Genomic DNA, 6,571 nt, shown 5'->3' with positions numbered 1-6,571 from the left:
CTTTTTTAACTCGAAGTAAATACAACCAACAGACGTATCATCAACAATAGTCTAGTAAGATATGATATGACCCCTAGAGATCTAAGTGAATTAAAGTAAATGGAACGCCAAACTTTATTGTACTTAATGGAAAAGGCAAACGAGTTTGCTTAGCTATTGAACATATGAAACAACATTTGATATTATCAATATTAGGAACTCCAACACAAGACATTTTATTTATTGTAAAAATGGTAACATGGCCTAATCGGGCATGCCAAACATGTATATTAGAATGACTTATTACACAGATTGAGTGACCGACTAAAAACTGTACAAGCCTATAAAATAAACAATTCGTACATAATTATTGAATATTGCTTTTATACGTAAAATTTACCATATAAAACATGGAAGAAAATCCATTATCCCCATCTTTTTCGGAGAGGCATAAGACCTCTTAAAACTCAATATTTAATTGTTCAGACATTATTTTCCAATGAGAAACGATCGTCGGTGATATTTAGTATAAACGATGATGGATGGTAGAAGATTTATAGATTTAATTTTATAAGTTTAAGCAAAATTAAATTCTTATTTTCTAATTAAAATATTTTTTATTAATATGGGGTTAGAAGGTCAATTGGTTCGTGCAAAAAAAAAATACTCTTATTAGAATTAAAATTAAAATTAAAAATTTATAACGGATTAATTATATAGAAGTCCTTGAATTTTTAATATTTTCTTGATAAGGATAATATAATTAGTGGTTTACATCAAGGTGTCACATTAGTGATATATTTTATTGTGCAACGTTCATTATAGAATTTTCCCTATGACAATGTCTTAATTCTTACCTAAAATCTTTCTTTTGTTTTATATTTTAGCTATTTAACTTGATAACTTTTTTGCTTGGAAAATATGATTTTATTGAGGATTTAATTAAACAATTTTAAAGCTTAAATTACGTGCTTCGCTAATAACATCTCTAAACCTATATGGAGAAAAACAATACAACATATAATAATTAAGTAAAAATTGCATCTCAAAGACCCACTTCTCAAATATACATCAATTAAATAGATTGTTGATCGATATAAACAAAAATTCAAACCTTAACAAAAGCACAAAAGCCTTAAATAATTCACGGTTAGCCATCCTTTCTTTAGCTAAATGGTCAGCCATTCCTTTCGTCAAAGATAATCCAATTTAGCTAAAGAAAAGGTGGTTGCCCATTTTTGCTAAAGAAAAGGGGGCTAACGGTGAGTTATTTAAGGCAAGTGTTGGGAAAATGCAATTCGTCCATGGCATTGGTGGATTATCGTTTGAAATTAGGAAAAAGTAATTGAACTAATCGTGTCATCTATTTCGTCAAAGATAATCTACCAATGCCATGGACATAATAACAAATGACACACTCAAAAAATAATCTGCAAAGAGAAGACAATTTCCCAACATCAAACGATCAGAAAGGGATCAAACATAAATACATAAAACCAAGCCATTACAACGGCTACAACTATTTTGTCTGAAGCACTATCGACCACCGAGCTAGAGGACATATCTCCTGCACATGAATCAGATCACCATGTAAATGTATCAATGATCAATAAACATTATCAACATTTCAGAAAATAAGGTATACCTCCTCCAAAACAATTTTCGGACACAATAAGATACCCTAACGTTTATGTTTTTACCATCAGTCTCGCGTGATTTTCTTTACTTGCGTTTATGTTCGTGGTTTAACTTGATAACTACTTATTAGTTATTAACCTGAAAATATTATCAAAATTGATCAGATGGAAAAAAAAATATTATGATTAGTTTCTAAAAATACTTTAGTTTTGTTATTAGTTTACTATTTTGAGTTAGATAATACTAATTTAGTTTAATGATGTAATGTTTATATTTTAAATATATTTGTTTTCTTATTTTCAAAATATTTTGAAAAACATGTTAAAAACTAAGCAACTGCTCTTTCAAAACAACTATCGTCCTCCTAATTATGTTATAACCCCTTGTCATAAATAATAACTAATTTACTCAAAAAATTTATATTTATATGTTATATATATTTTTTATCTTCTGCAAAATAATTTAGCTCATTCTATTTGGATATTTTAGAAGTAAATTATTTAAAAACAAAAACCATCCTTTTATTTATTGCCTTCATAGAAACAAAGGGAAAATTCCATATGTGCAGTGTTTCAACGAGAAAATCAACTCAAATCATGATGGAGGGCGAGTCTCATAAACAAAATGGTGTTCCTCAGAAGTTATCAGATTTGCTCGAGTTGTCGGCTTCGAATGATTTGATCGGCTTCAAATTCGCCATTGAGGAAAAGGGTCTCGACATTGATGAGCCATCCTGTGGAACGGAAGGAGAATAGGTTCAAAGAAGACGGGGTTTGAAGAAAGGACACCCCTGTTGATTGCTTCCATTTTCGGGTGCATGGATGTGGTGAATTATATTGTCAAAAGTGGTCGTATTGACATTAACAAGGCTTGTGGTTCTGATGGAGCCACAGCTCTCCACTGTGCTGTTGCCGGTGGCTCCACTCATTCACCCGAGGTTGTTAAAATCTTGCTTGATGCTTCGGCTGATACAAATTCTGTTGATGCTAATGGAAATCGACCTGGTGATTTGATTGCTCCAACTTATTGTAACTCGGATTTCAACTATAGGAAGAAGATATTACAGACTTTGCTGAAAGGAAGTGGTTATGTTGGTGTAAGAGGTCGGGGCAGCAAGTGGATTCAGTTCCCCGAGGTTGGAAATATGGAATTGAGAAGAAAGATTATCCCTATGATCTCCCTTTTCCTGACATTAAGAGTGGAATGTATGGGACAGACGAGTTTAGGATGTATACTTTCAAGGTCCAGCCTTGCTCAAGGGCTTACCCTCATGACTGGACTGAGTGCCCATTTCTTCATCCGGGGGAGAATGCAAGAAGGCGGGATCCTAGGAAATATCTTTATAGTTGTGTCCCTTGTCCTGAATTCCGTAAGGGATCGTGTAAGCAGGGTGATAACTGTGAATATGCACATGGTATTTTTGAGTCTCGGCTTCATCCTGCCCAGTATCGAACCCGTCTATGCAAGGATGAGACTAATTGCACCAGAAGGGTATGTTTCTTTGCTCACAGCCAAGATGAGCTTCGTCCCTTATATGGAGCTAGTGTTGAATATGGTTTGATGAGCCCACTTACTCCTGCCTCTCCATCTGTTTTAAAACCTTCTACATCAACACCACCCTTGACTCCTCCTGGGACCTCTTCAATTAGTGGAGGGATGTGGCCGAACCAGTCTAGCATCATACCTCCTACCTTGCAGCTTCCTAGTAGTAGGTTGAAAGCTGCTCGAAGTGCTCAGGGTAAGGATCTAAACATAGAAGTGTCTGGGGAATTAAATATGTATGGAGGGTTGAAGCCGAATAATCTTGAGAATAGTTTTGGATCTCTTGATACTACCAAGTCTCCCTTGCAAGCAATTCCACTCGAGACTGCTTCTCAATTGCAATCACTAACTGGAGTTCAAATGCCCCCGAATATTAACCAGCAGCTCCGCAGTAGCTACCCGACGAACCTAGCATCCTCTCCTGTATTGACATCTCCAACCTTTGGGGTTGAATCGTGTGGAACAACTGCAACATCGATTTTAAGTTCGAAGAGGACCAAAGGTGTTATCGAGCGCCCTATTGTAAATCGCAGTTTAGGGTATTCTACACCAACATCTTCGGTGGGTGCAATGACTCCTAACATTTCAGATTGGAGTTCCCCTGATGGCAAACTAGATTGGGGTATACAAGGAGAAGAGCTAAAAAGACTAAGAAAATCCTCTTCTCTCGTGTTCCTAAACAGTGGCAGCAATTTGGAAAATACAACATTCTCAATGTCATTAACCGGCGATGAATCAGAAATGTCTTGGGTCAAGTCTCACATGAACACCATCCCTTCTCCCAGACAGTTTAGAATTGAGGATCAGTCGCAGCAGCAATGTCACGACAATGGAGATCCAGATATGCTGATTGCCTGGATGAAACAATTGTACAATGACCAGGACTAGTTGATTAGCAAACTTGGCCCCTTCGGGAGAAAAAAATAATGAGAAAAACGAGTAGATTTCTACAAATTTATTTATTGGTCGATTTCTAGGGTTTGTTCATATGTTATTTATAAGAAACTGCTGCATTAACCAATAATAATCCCATGAATTCCCTCCCATATTCTACCAAGAACACATATGCCATCAGCTTCAATATTAACATCTGAACATTACCAAGGTTCATTATAATTCCATAATTTGATCATTTGGATTATATATATATATGGTTCTAGAAGGAAACATCTCTAACAGAAACAAATGTACACATATAAAGACTCATAATTCCAACATTAAAAAATCCATCATTTGATCGTTCCTGGCTACATAAGCACCAATAAAACATTACCTCAATGCATAAACCCTACTTTTTACGTTACGTTCAAAGAAAAAGACTGAGATATATATACCAACATAGGAGTCGTAGACTACATATTTGCCAATTGCCATCACATTTTTCGCATAGTCGTCTGATTGCAATACCCGGCCGGATGCTTCCAGCACATGATCAAATCTGGGTGGTGTTTCGCCATCGCTACCACAAGCCGTTCTTAGTTGGGAGTTGTGACAGTAACTGAAACAAGGAACGAATCAGACGTTGAGAGTTCCATCAAAATTAGACAATGGCAAGGATTACCATGAAGAGAAACTCAAAAACCTAACATCATAGAATCAAAGAACCTATTAATACATTATTTCTTTCGCTGCATTTCTCTTGTGCTTCCGAAAAATCACCGTTGAAATTGATAACCAACTTAAATACAACACTATTTATAACTTAATCAAATCATATAAAAAATCAATATTTTTGTTAACCAAAAGAACCCCATTATGTCAAATTGTTTCTTATGAAACAAAGTTCATATATTGTGATACTGAATTCATATAAACATGTCCATTAACTTCTATGAAATGTGTAATGTAATACTGGATTTATATCTTTACTTTTTAATTTAATTAATTTTATATATTATTATAAAAGCAAAGTTTATATATTGTTTTAATATTTATCCATTTAAAATTTTAATAGAACTTAAATTTTATTTGATGGTCTACTATTAATAAAAATAAAATCTACTTCAGAAAGAAGGGATAAGAATATAGAATTCAGCTGGACCACTCGAAAGCTTAAAGGAAAGTACTTGCTCACTGTTAGTCTTAAGCCTATATTTAATTCATTTATCTACCTCATGTGAAAGGAGGGGAACTCGATGTTTTTTCAAGGGAACACTTTCGAAAATAATTTTTGATTCATTGCGTTAAAGATATAGTTAGATTGAGATGGTCAGGAAAGACTATCAAGAGGAGAATCAGTGTTAATATAGATTATCATTTGCTATATACTTGGCCTCTATATATTGTGATTAATGGTTTGTATGATTGGCATTTATGTAAAAAATTCCAAATTTAATTTTCTTGATACTCGAATGTAACATCTCTTGTTTATGTAAGACTATCGGACCGGATAGACAATGTAAAAAAAATTATCATCAAATTCTTGACAAATAGAATCTAACTTTTTGTGAACGTATCAATGAAGCACAAAGTGTATTTACATCAACAATTAGTGTGCTAGTGACATAAATCAATAATGAGTCAAAGTTTTCAAGACTAGTATTCTAATTTGTACCTCACCGCGCTGATAATACGACTCATGGTTTTGGCTAAAGAGGGATTAAGATACGTATCTGATATGTATTAGATTGAGTGTTTTATTTGCACATGTTTTTGTTCATAATTATTCTTCGTCGTCTATTTTACATTACTGATTTAGGCGATTATGGTTTATTTTTGTGCATGAGATTATTTTTCAGAAAACAGGACTAAAAGGGACGATTCTGTAGTTTATATTTTTTAGAATCGTGGCTAGACATATGGGCATAACATGGGATATGACGCATTCTAACGTGACAGTTTCTAGAACGTTCAGTCAGCAACAGGAGCAGTTTATAGAGTCAATGTTATATAGAAGGAAGGCAGACAAAAATCATTTAGAAATTCAGTTCGAATTTGAAACAATTACATGGGATTTATCTTGTCATTATTTTTCTTTTGGTTATTTTTAAGATTATCTTTAGAATAGTTTATCTTAAATTTTCTTTTATCTTTAGGAAGATTATCTTTTGTAATTCTTTAGGCTATAAATACCCTATTAGGGTGAAGCTAGAGAATGTACTTTCTTTCTTTGGTTTTTATACAATTATCGGTGTTTTTTTTAATTAAAGTTGTTTTCTTTTATCTTTCTTTAGTTTTCTTTTTACTTTATTTTCTAAAAATGTTAAATATTATTTTCATCATGCTTAGCTAAACTCTCATTTAGCCGATAGCTTAGCGATGACTCAATTCATTAGGTGAGAATTGAAAAGAACTTGATATATTCGGATATCATTTTTAATTTTCTGCAAACTTGGATTGGTAATCATCCATTCCATCAAAAATCTCAACACTTTCATTTCAAAAAGTGCTCGTTGGTTTGGATGTTGTTATG

The 6,571-nt window shown here is 33.6% G+C and overlaps 1 pseudogene; it reads left to right on the top strand.

The window, feature by feature from the left end:
- Positions 1–2,161: 2,161 nt before the first annotated feature.
- On the top strand, positions 2,162–4,086 carry LOC120177571 (annotated as a pseudogene).
- Positions 4,087–6,571: the final 2,485 nt, after the last annotated feature.

This window comes from Hibiscus syriacus, unplaced genomic scaffold (genome assembly GCF_006381635.1).
Source record: "Hibiscus syriacus cultivar Baekdansim isolate YM2019G1 unplaced genomic scaffold, ASM638163v2 tig00112293_pilon, whole genome shotgun sequence".
Classification (NCBI taxonomy): Eukaryota; Viridiplantae; Streptophyta; class Magnoliopsida; order Malvales; family Malvaceae; genus Hibiscus; species Hibiscus syriacus.
Note: the sequence above shows the minus strand (reverse complement) of the source record. Positions and strands in the feature narration are given on the sequence as shown.